This window comes from Lytechinus variegatus, chromosome 18 (assembly GCF_018143015.1).
Source record: "Lytechinus variegatus isolate NC3 chromosome 18, Lvar_3.0, whole genome shotgun sequence".
Taxonomy (NCBI): Eukaryota; Metazoa; Echinodermata; class Echinoidea; order Temnopleuroida; family Toxopneustidae; genus Lytechinus; species Lytechinus variegatus.
In genome coordinates, this window is record NC_054757.1 from 7,780,821 (window position 1) to 7,793,837 (window position 13,017).

The 13,017-nt window shown below is 36.3% G+C and overlaps 1 protein-coding gene across 3 annotated transcripts in view; it reads right to left on the reverse strand.

The window, feature by feature from the left end:
• Window positions 1–13,017, reverse strand: part of LOC121431632 (ras association domain-containing protein 2-like) — a 36,502-nt gene that overhangs the window by 16,175 nt on the left and 7,310 nt on the right. For all 3 annotated transcript variants that reach the window (XM_041629226.1, XM_041629228.1, XM_041629227.1), the window contains exon 2: window positions 4,550–4,670. The gene's annotated coding sequence lies outside the window, so the exon portion shown is untranslated. The remainder of the gene's footprint in view (window positions 1–4,549; window positions 4,671–13,017) is intronic.

Here is a 13,017-nt window from a genome sequence, read left to right on the forward strand (position 1 = left end):
TGATACAGATTCACTGTGCGCATCAATACCCGACTTGGCGACCTCAACGATATAATGTAATATATTGTTGTGGCGCCAAGTGAAACGTCCCTGTTCTAAGGCAACTGGACAGTGATTTAACACATGGTGCAGTGTTTCACGATTACAACATTTTGTGCATCTATCACTTGACCTTTTACCCCATGTAAGCAAATTTGCCCGTGTATTCAATGAGTCCGTTAGAGCATTAAGCATAAATTTGGTTACTCTTTCGGGTAGATTGTATGCCACACTCTTCCACTGGGAGTTATTGGTTTCTATACTAATTAATTCAAGGGTTTTGCCTTGCACCGCCAGGTTTCTCACATGACTTCGCCAGTATTCTGACACCCGTTGTTTACATGAGTTTCTTACTGCAATTTTTTGTTTATTAGCTGTTAGATTTTGCACATGTATATCATTCCAAATCTTTTCAGATTGCACAGTAGCAGACACTTTTCTTGTCCACTTTTTCTCTCTTTCAAGTTTGGAATCCAAACATTCATTGACTTTAGAATCACTCCTTTCACGAATGTGGACATGAGCGAGAGTGTGGCATTCAATGTACAAGTCAGAGATGGATGGAATATCCAGGCCTTCTGGCATGTGAATCATTGCCAGGGTGGCTGGGTGAGCAAGGCCAGACCATTTCTTTGCATATCTATTTGTGAGAGCATCAAGCTGCTTTAAATGTGTTTGACAAAGATCATTCACTGTGACATGGAATCTAATTGATGGTAGAAAATATCTTGAATAGATTTCCAATTTATACACTGGACGTACTAAGGAAGCATCTATATTACGTAATCCTGACGTTATGATTTCATTGAGGTATTCATAGACTGACCTGGAATTATCATTATCAGTGACAAGTGATCCAAGGAACTTAAAGCGGTTGTCAGTAACACTCAGTGACAAAACATTCTGGCCCTCTATTTGAAATGAGGTAGTTTTGTTTATTACTCCACTAGAGATTGACAATGACCTACATTTCGATGGCTTTAGTTTGAGACCCAGACTAGAGACATGAGAAGTTAGAGTATTCATGATTCGCTGATGAGACCTACTGTTAGAAGTCAATAGGCAGAAATCATCAGCGAAAAAAGTCACATATTTACTTTCAGACAACGTATAACCGAATTTGTCATTTGATTTCAAGTATTCGAGAAGGGGGTTAATACACATGGTAAAAATGAGCGGTGAAAGGGGATCCCCCTGAAAAATACCTTTCCGAAATGGGAATGACTCAGTACTCCATAGTTGTGTTACTACGGTACCAGAAATGACGGAGTATAAGTTGTTAATATATGCTCTTAGTTCATTGGGAAGCAAGTATTTTCTAAGGGCATATTCAATCAATGTATGCGGCACTGAGCCAAATGCATCCTGTAAATCAAACCACGTAAAGTGGGCAGTTTTCTTGTTAGATTTAGCATGTTTGATTACTTCATGTACAATCATATTATGATCAACACAACCTGAAACCCCTTTCATGAAACCTTTCTGAGTTGTAGTATCAATAAGCCCGTTTGAAGTTAAATAACTATCCAATCGATTTACAATGATTTGGTGGAATATCTTACCAAAAACACTCGAGAGTGCTATCATTCTAAAGTTCTCGGGATTATCCACAGAATCTTTCTTATGCAAGAGAATAACTTTTGCTTTAGTCCAAAGGGAGGGTGGGGTGGGATCAGAACTCGACAACAGCTTACTGAATAGAGTTGCGAGAAAGTGATGTACGCTTGGCAATTTTTTCAATATTCCGTAGGCTATCCCATCTGGCCCCGGAGCGGAGTTTGAACTTTTGTGACTTAGAACCTGTTTTATGTCCTTTGGACGAATTGGCCCCATATCAAATTGGTGCTGAATCATATCGGCCGTCGGTCCCTTCCACCAGTCGAGCTTATCCGTATCTATGGGTGGAGGCTCAGCAGCATATTTAGCAGAAAAGTATTCGTTGGCTGATTGGCGCGAAAAGGAAGGCTCAGACGCTGAAGAGTACAGGGTGTCATTGACGACGTTTTTACTGAAAGACCAAAAGTTTTTCCGAAATTTACTTTCTTCATATTTTGTCGATCGACGCTGCTCATTAACTTTTTGTTCTTTCCTCAAAAAGTTATATGTATGTAGTGCCTCATAGAATTTTGCACGATCTTCGCGACTTGCGTTTGAAGAAAATGCTGTTTTTCGCAAAGAATTCTTAATTTTTTTCATTTCCAACATGGTCTTAGCTTTTCTTCTGTAAAATGGTTTACGTTTACTTGATGAATCATTAGTAGCTGAAAACTGGGGGGAGTTGTCAAAATACTGCTGTAGAGTCTCGGAAAAGCGATCGCCGGCATGTGAGACGGGTATTGAACCATTGGCCAGTTCATGGTGTATTGTCTGTGTCACGGCTTTTATGTCATCATTGACACGATTCCATTCCTCGTGCGAGAGTTGTGGGCACGTGTATCTCCGAAAGTCAGATGCCTGCTGGTGAGCCATAGAACCGAGCACATAGATTGCAAGCAATACGAAAATGGCGTCGTTGAAGAAAAGTGGAACAATCATTACAAATAGATATCACACGAAAACTCACCACGAAACAACATTAAAAACTGTACAAACGTTGACAGTAACATCAAATAAGAATCCCAAGTGGGTGAAGCAGTAATATCCGTAGGCGGAAAACAGTAAAATTATTGCACTTTTGGCAGAGGGTTTTGAATCCTTCCTTCTCCGTCTACGGACACTAAAGGTTCTGCTTTTATACACCAAGAAAATGATAATATTTTAAGAGAAAATGAATTGTCAGACAAAGGCAAAACATTTCTTAATTCCATCTGATTTGGTTTGTTATTCTTCTCTATTGTCAAATAACAAAATCTAGAAAATTTGTAATGTATAAACCAAATGATGCATGTCTCCATCGCCCATTATGCCACGTACATGTATCCACTCTCGTTGAGGATTGAACAGAGCCTCGACTCGCGTGAGGATAGTCCCCTAATGAACTCATGAGCATGCATCATTTTGTATACTATGCAATATCAGTTGGTGTGGAATGGTTCCTTTGCTACGATTACTACATAAACGCATGTGCAAGGATCTCATTTGAGCCATTAACAACTGAATTTTGTAATATTAGGCCTTTCCAGAGACCATCTGGTTCCAGTTCCAAATTTTCTTTGATTTGTAGGTTTTAAACATCTTTTAATGGCCACCATATCATGTACGACTGACAACTAAATCTGTTATCATATTTGGTTTCAACTGTTATCCTGACAGACTCCTACATGTACCTGATACTACATTCCAGCTGTATGGGAAACTACTGCATCACCTGAAAAACTTGGCAATGTTTCATAAAGCACTGCCTTGTCAGTGACCTTCACTAACAAATTTGCTCTAAGCTAATCGGATGCAAGGATTTCAGTAGCTTATAACAAATTAGACCTGAGTTATCCCTTTAAGGGTGCAGTGTAAAAAACCAAAACAAAACAGTGATTTTCACTGTTACCAAGGACCACAAATACCAACCACTTTCAGGCTTTCATTTCCTTATCTAGAACTTATCAGGACTATAAGAAAAATTTACGCATGATACTACAGTACATTTCCATAACTTTAATCAACCAAGCAGAGCTAGTACCGAGCAGGAATTCTCAATTTATTGGCCCGTAAAGTTATAAAACTTATAATTCTGGTGCAAGGGGGCAGCCATTTTGTTCTGCTGTTTTGCTTGTTTGCGACTCTACTCCACTGCAGAACAACCATGAGGTAATGGTAGCAACCCATACTAGAAATCACAAACTGAACAAAATGACTGCACACAGGCACCAGGATTATAACTTTACGAGACGATATTAAATTTAGGCAAGAAAACTGATAGCTATACTTGGTTGATTAAAGGTTTGGAATATACGTTATCATATGTACATTTTCATAGAGACCTGGATAAGAAAATGAAGGCCTGAAAGTAGTTGATATTCTCAATATTTGGTGACACTGAACTTTCCCATATTCTTCTTTACTTTGGCATCCACAGGTCTGGAAGAAAATTGCACCCGCCAGTAACTGGTGGACCACCTGCTTCGACTCAGCTCTACAACAAATAGCCAGTGAATATCACTATTCATTTGTTCATTTTAAACCTACAGTGTATGGAGAAAGACCTATTCTCATAACCTGGATTATCCTACATGTATATCTGTATTCAAGGAAGCAGGAAGAGGAACTGGTTTGAATAAAAATTCTGAAGATGAGTTTTTGTTGTCTCCTTTGATTACAATCTAATCCATCTTTTCACATTTTCAACACTCGTTCTCAATATCCAGGGCATTTCAATATGTACATGTATATAGTTGAGCTGGGAATAATTTGTGCCAGAGTGAAACTTCATGTAGATGGAAAGCGTAACAGTTTAAACTTAACAGCTAGAATGTCTGTTCAAACTGCTATGCCATTAAATGTTCTAAATACAAACAAAGTCTTATCTGAATGTTAACGATGCAAGGTACACACAAAAGAGAAAGATTAGAATTACCTGACTAGGATATGTGCCGTTCACATGCAGGACGATGAAGTCTGCCAACTGTTCACTGAAGTGACATCCTTCTCCTCCGAGAGCAGTAGGGACACTGGCCTGGAGGAAATCATGTAACTGCCTGGGAGGAAGATAACAAAATTGGACAAGACAATTAGAATCAGGAGAATGCAAGACTCCAGGTCTCAAAGGGCATCAGGTTGAGCTATAGGAACCTGTTCACACCGAAAACTCAAATCACTTTACAAATAAAGAATATTCCTATGTAACCTGGAATGGAATGAAGTAAACAGATATTGATTTATCAAAGTGGGAATATGTTTACATGAGTGGGAATTATAAAAAAGAGGGTGAATCAGGTTGGATGATCAACAAAATTTAAAGCTAGAACTCGGGTGAAAAATGTACAGACATGCAATTTTCTCTTATTTTAATCAAATACTCTCATTTGAAATTTGAATATTTCCTCGTATATGGATTGACTGTATCATATTTTCCAACAGGGAAAAGCAAGTTTCCCACATGAAATACTACACTTGAAGTACCATATAACAAGAACTCCATTAAAATCATGCTTCCTTTTATCCACCTGCATATTGTATGGAATGTTGAGAAAACAATGCATGAAAACTGCCAAGGGGTGTGATAAAAGATTCTCTCTTATCCATATGGACAAATTACTTAGTATGGATTTGAATTTACTATTCGGTATCACACAAAATTCAGTCCAAAGTACATACCTCGAATACTGAAATAATAATAACGCAAACATGAACCAGTATCGAAAAGTCATGTTTACAAGTGTGCGGTGAAGCATGTACATGTACAGAGTTATAAGTGTGCATGTACAACTTGATCATCAAACCAGGGATGTTGTTGCATATCCCTGATCAAACTAACAGGTTTGCCAGTGTTTTATCATATGTCATAGCATGGCATATTGATTCAGACAGTTTGTAATGCATCAAATATCAAGTCACTATAATGAAGCTCAAAAAGTTACGAGTAGACTTGCTGCACACATTCACAACCTCATGAGCTTTCATCATTTCAAACTTGAGGTAGCAAAACATCTATGAAAGCCATGAAGTTACAATGATCCAATGAAAACAATGGATTTCCCCCACAAAGCCCCCAAAACCTGAAAAACCTAAAATAGAGCCCCCAAAATTTCAATAAGGTCCAATTAATGTTTAATAACTGTAATACGATGAAGGAAATCTTGGCTGATGAGCCATTAAAATAGTACTTAAAGTAGCCCTGGAAAAAAATGTCTGTGATATGTTTAAAATGTGATGTTGATGTAATCCCACCGCTGCCACCAATAATAATAGAGTTTGTGAAGGTTCATGAGAGCGTGAGTTTCACATGATTCTTATGATGATTTCATGACACATATGCATGCATCATATACAAACTCTATCTATGTATAAAGATTAGGATTGAAGACCTGGGAGTTGTCACAACATTCTGTGTATCAAAGTCATGCGCCGACTCACAAACATGTACCATATGGTTTGTCTTTGACTAGGTAAACAGAAATAACACTTTATAAAAAACTCAGTACTATGCAAAGAGAGAATCGATGATATTTCTCACTCATCATTTTTGTTTTTTACTGTTTGAATTATACAATATTTCAATTTTATCAGATTTGGCAGTAATAACCAACTCGGCTGAACCACAACATATTCGAATAATTGTACTCTGCATGTTTGGGGAGGAATAGAACTTTGTTTCACATGATAAAAAGGAGAAAATTTAAATATCTCATATTTCACATAACAAAATACAAAAGAAATAAAGAGTGAGTGATGTCATTAGTTCCTTTGTTTGCATACCAACTAGGATGTGCATACATAACTGTTTTGTGAAAATTAAGCAAAACTTTCAAATGGCATAACTTTCTTATTTCACAAGCAATTATGATTAAATTTTCTGTGTTATGCTTGTTCGATTTTTTCGGCCCAAATCCGAGGAGAAACAGCATTGGAATGAAAGTCGTCTAAACACTGATTCTGTAGTATTGTGATTCATGTATGTGTCTTGAATCATGATTCAAATCATGATTCTGGCTTGGGTCGCATAAACTGGTCCACGATCCAACGCACCCTGACCCAAACAGATCGTAATACACTGTAATGGTTGTTTTGTTTGGGTAAAACAGGTGCAACGTCCTAATTGCTTTGACACTGTCAATTGAGCGTCCCAAATTACTGGACATTTCCTTCTCCATATGAGGCACAGAAGTTCAGACCAACAAACAGAACTCAAAATAATCCTGAATTAGGTCACCGGGCTCGAATCTTGCATTGTTTCACACATAATTTCTTCTGAAGAGGATGCTATAAGTGGCCTTTTATTATAAAGGATAAAGAGCTTTAAGAAGAACTTTTGCTTATCTTCCTGCACCAAAAAACATTAGTACCCCGGAAAATAGCTTAATCTTTTAATCTATTCTTAAGAAATTTGCAAAATAGCGTGCTATTTATGAATTATCCCGCTAATTCGCAGGTGCAGACGTACTCTGGATTATTTTATGCACGGCGTCAGACCATAATGCATCAACGCCTTGCTCGAGTAGGAATCGCTCTTCTTGCGATGGTGGAGACAGGTTTTCTTGAATCTTGAGATTAATCTTGAAGAGGACCGATTGGGATAAAATGTCGAGATTGAGCAAACTCGAGCTGGTGCAGCACCGCCTAAAGTCCATTAGCCTACAATGTATGAATGAATGAGATGCTCTAACCAGAGTCTAACGAAGCAATTTATTTTCAAGATTAAAAACTACAAATATTGGCCCTACAGCCACAACCATCACATACAAGTACATTTGAGAAATCCTGGAATGTCAATCATAAACTTGCCTCAAGAATACAAACTTACCTTCGAGTCTGTTTGAGTAGGTCTCAAATTAATCATCCATATAGCATTCACAGTGTGTGGGCCTAGTACATAGTTTTACTCCTGGACTCCTGCGAAGCCTAATTACCCATTAGCGTAAAGCTGTTTATTATACCATTCTCTCTCTCTATCTAATGGAGCAATGAGGGCATAGCAATAGGAAAAAGACAGTTACTTGCTTCCTGACCGGGAAGTTTTATGGCTAATTCAGGAAGTAACATCCATATGTATACACTGTATACCCATGACGGTATGCACTATGCATGTGAAGAGAACATTAAATCTAAAATAGATTTTTCAAACGGATAATGTGTACAAGAAAGTGATACTCTGTTGATTATACAGACTTCATTCTGGCTACAAGTACAATCAATTTGTTTTTTTACTACCTTGTCTTATTTTCCCCTTGGCCTAGGCTATGGAAATAAATGATCTACATGTAGTGGTACGTGTATGTGTAATTGCCATCTTGACTAATTGAATATTGAACAATACTAGTAATTAGCAGCATGAATTGTCTTTGATTTATCATGATGAACGGTACATACATGTAGCAAATTCATTAACAGTGTTTCAATGGGGATGTAAACAATGGTGATTTATTATACTATCAGTACTGAGAAGAATAAAAACACTTCAACATAAAAACTGATACTGAAACTGGATCAAATGAAATATTACAGCAAATTACATGTTTAGGTAATGAAGGTCGTTTGATGTCACAACATGAAATATTTGGTTTTTAGGGCTAATAATTCATATTAATTGTAGGGTTGCTGTTGTCTGATGGTGCATCATAATTCATTAGAACTTTTAAAAGACACAGGACAGTCTGCTTCAGGAGTTTTTAGCTGATACATTGTATGCATAATTGTGTTGTTTATTTCAAATCAAAAGAACAGGTGCTCATCGTGAAATAACACAATTCAGATCAATAAATCAGAGGCAACAAAATAATGCAAATTTTACCTTTAAAAAATTGAAAGCTTCAAATAACCACAACATACATGTATTTGTTCAAAATAAATGCCAGTTGCGGTAACGATCTCAAAATGACTTTTTACAGAATCCAATATAATGACCACCCAAGTGTCTGTCTATAAGAATAAAAAAATATGTGCCTAAGGATTCTGGAAGAAATTGCATAACTGCTGAGAAAAAAAGCAAAATAAGCATGGATTCGGGCACTTCCGTCGGGTCTTTATTCCGGCAATATAATATACATGTACACTGTCCCACATGTACCTATCTGTGTTGGCGATCTTCAGTGTGATTTTTTTTCAGCTTAGATTTTAGAATTTCACAAAGTTGAGTTAATGCAACTGTACCAGATCTAGACCGACGATGATATAGTAATACTTAACCTTGGTTTTACAGACTTTCTCACAAAATCATTGTTTTACTGCAACTACCGTCATTTAAAAGGTATATCAATACCTTTCAATAGACAAACAGCAACAGCTCAAAGGGAAACTGATTTTCTGATATTATTTCAAAAAGCTTTTACCAGTACTTATTAATTTGTTGATGTTAATAAATAGTAATGCATGACTTCATTATTAACAATGGGAGAAGTACATGTACATGTAAATGCCATTTTTTGTTGTAATGAACCCATGAACTTGTCCATTCTCTACAGGGAAAAAATACACGGGGGCTTGGGGTGATTTTGCCCCCGAAATGCCCTAAAGAGCCCTGGAAAACTTAAATGTAGTCCCTGAAATTCATATAGGGTCCAATGTAAACTTTAACACAAATTAGGATATTTGGGCTAGTGAGCTCAAAAATAGCCCCGGAAAATAAATTATTAATTTTTTCCCTGATTCTCTACAGTATAGAAAGACAGACACTGAGACAGGGAATTATTTCTTTGAAAAAAAATTGAGAGAATACACGTAGCAAACCAAGTTTGCTACAAATACACTGTATTTCAACTGAATAGCAATATCTTTAACACTTCCAGGTTAAATAAAAAAAAAAAAAAAAAAGTTACCGGTAGAGCAGATCCAGGATCCCGAAATAGTACTTCACAGACACCCCCCACCAACATTGCGATGTGGACACTGAAATTCAAATTTTCTACATGCCTAATTGAACTACAGTACTAACAGAGATCTGCATACGTACATATTGCCATACATTGAAGAATGCAATAAGCATACAAATAATAAGATAACATCAGATGTCGGCAAGTAAAATACAAATCTGATTTAATGATTACATGCAACTCTGTTTGCACTCTTCAATCAGCGTGTGATTTACATCTATGCATAGTGCATGATATGACGATCAAACTGATAAACGTAAAATGTGATTGTTATGAATGTACTTGAAAAAATTATGCATCCACTGTCTAAAGCTCTGATAACTTTCAATGGAATTATATTGTACTTTATCATTCCAATATTCCAGTTTTACAAAAAGTTTAATGACATTTTCTATTGATTTTGTGGTAGTAATTTGATTTGAAGGTTCCTTTTTCAAAAATTATATCAATGAAAGCTTTGTAATATCATTGATAAAATTCTAACTCTTGCTAGCCCCAACTAGTTAGTATTTTCTTTTCTTTTTCTTTTTAAAATAAAATTATGTATTTGGCATGGAGATTTTGAAAATATATAAACATACAATTTATGATTATTCTGTCAAATTTAAATGTATATTCCTTTTTTTGCAAGATCATTTGTGTATTTCTTAACTATATATCATGATGTTCCAATGGGCAGTATAAAATCTTTAAATCTTCATTCCTCATACCCTATTTATACAAAGTAGCATTTTTATAACTTGGTCTGAATGACCTATCTGTCTCAATTAGTTCCCATGTAACTCCCCAGGGAGTTCAATTATAAAGAGTTCCACTTACCAACTTTGATTGTAACATAACCTCTTCACAGCGTGAGACTTTATTGGGGAATCCCCAGATATCACAAACAATTACTTTGATATTAACAATAAGAACTGTACTTCACACATACATGTACATGTATAGCTCTATGCTTCACATGTACATGTACATGTAAGCACTAAGCAGCATTCATGGAGGAAACTGAAGGGCTGAAAGAAGTTAAATCTTGTATCCAAAGCCAGTTTGAAGAGTTGAAGAGCTACATGTACATGTATCAAAAGCTAGAAGCTGGTCAAAATTAGCCCCTCTTATTATGCAAACAAATAAAAAAAATAAATGTACATTATATATAGAAGATGGAAATGATGAGGGGGGATTCAAGGGGTTGAAGATCCATTGTAACTTTAAGTTAATACAGCCAAAAAGTAGAGCTTAAACCCTTTTTTTTCAAATCTACAGTGTAACTTCCTACTTTGTGAGAGATAAGTGCTCCTACATGTAAGTCCTAAGCATGCAATTGTCTATTAAGTCTTCTCGGTAAGTAAACCATTTCCTTCTATATATCATGAAAAGAGCAGCACTTGAAAAAAATGGAATAAAAAAGTTTAATTCCAGAACAATCTGCTCCCTGTTAAAGGTGTTTATACACTGAAAGATTAGGCTACTGCATTTGTAGTGAAAAGCTTTGTGCAAAAACATTTATTTTAAATGACAAACTGAAAAAAGTTGAGTGTCTTGTGCAGTACTACAGTGAAGTAATGCAAATATATTTCACAAGATGTAAATGAGTAATTTAACAGTGATGAATCGTGCTTATACAGTACTCAATAACTCCTAGGGGTACTTTATTTGCTTCATGCAAACCTAATACAACTTCATTAATACAATGCGATGTCAAAGGGTAGCGTCACATTAAAGCGTCAAACTTCCAAAGTCCAAACATGCTACATGTACCTGGGTAAAACACAAGGGGCTCAATGCACTTCCGCAAATCTATAATATTCAGTACATGCATGTACATGTATGTAGTCTACAGTTAGTCAGCTAAATTATTCAAATAACAAGATTTTTTTTTTAATTCTTAGATTATCAATTTAAAATTTTTGCTTTCTTGAATAAATTTTACTTGGGATTGCACAATGCACATCATATATTGAAATAAAATCAAAGTCTAAAACCACAATTTGTTAAAAATTCATTTTCAACAATGAACCTTTCATGTACATTTGTAGCTAGTACATGTACAGGTTTTCAGGTCAAGTCCTCTCAAGTGAAATTGTGGTTTTCATCAGATAAAAGAAGAATGCAAATACATATAGGCGAACACAACCTTACATGAGGCAGTGCTGCACCATCCCGAGTTTGCTCAACCTCAAGATTTTAGCCCGATCGACCCTCTTTGTGATCTTGAGATTTAAGAAACCCCGTCTCCACCATCGCAAGAAAAGCAATTCCTGCTCGAGTAAAGCTTCGATGCATTATGGTCTGATGCCGTGCATGAATAATCCTGACTGCGTCTGCACCTGCGAATTAGCGGGATAATTCGTAAAATAGCATGCTATTTTGCAAATAATCCCAAGTTGACTTGGGATTGCAATCTCGAGATTAATCCAGCGAACTAGCGTGATAATCGTAGCTCCATTACAAATAATCTTGAGATTGTTCAGATCGGGATGATTTGCCGGATCAGCGCGCTAATCTGAAAACTCGGGCTGGTGCAGATGGCCCTCATATGCATGGCTTACAAAAATACACAGGTAACTCTGCCAAAGACTTTTTGAGCACAGATACCTGTTTGACTATAAAATACAAGAGGTGTACGTAAATGTTTTCAATTTTCTTGTTTCAAAACTTTGTACTTCAACTTTCAATAGACTAATATTTTACTTTTATAAAGGTCCACTTCATTCAGAGTTACTTGTACTTGTGGTAGAGAGAAAGAGTTGTTAACAGCAAACAATTGCTCCATGTACAGATATTGTGTCGCTGACACAAATTGTTCAGAGAAACTCACCAATGTGGGAAAGGAGACAGACAACTTTGTAGTACATCACTCAATGGGCGGTAACATAATTGACAGGAAATTCGATCTCGTTGACAAATGACTGGATGACAAAATCTGAAAGGCTGCATTCAAACAACACGTTTAGTTTTACATGCACATGTACTGCACCGTGCTAGAAGAAATATGGATTTCAAAAACATTGTGTTCAACTCAATCAAGACATTTACCCAACAAACAGGATGGTTTTCAAAGACATCATGTTCAGTTTCAATCAGCTTTCTTTTTTAAATAAGCCATGATTATGTTCAAACAAGTTCATTTTGATGGCTCTACATAAAAAGAAATGCAAACAATAAATGTCGGTTGAGGTGATTTCTGCAGAACTACATAGTTGTAAAAAATATAATAACTTGAATGCAATCTTCAGAGATCTCCATCATGATTACCTGATGCCATTTAAGTGAACAGTATAGAATTTTGTCCAACAATCTTTCAGTTTTATAAAGTGCATTTTATCTACAGGTTGTCCTTCTACCAAACATACAGTACTGTAGGAAAGTACTTCTCACCGTGAGTTCTCAGCTACCAGTAATCAAGATCAAGGAAAGTTGCCAGATGAAAAAACACTGATGCAATGCTCTCCCGATCTGACAACTTTCCATGATTTTGATTGACTGAGAAGTCAAGATCCTATTGTACATGTAACTGTCA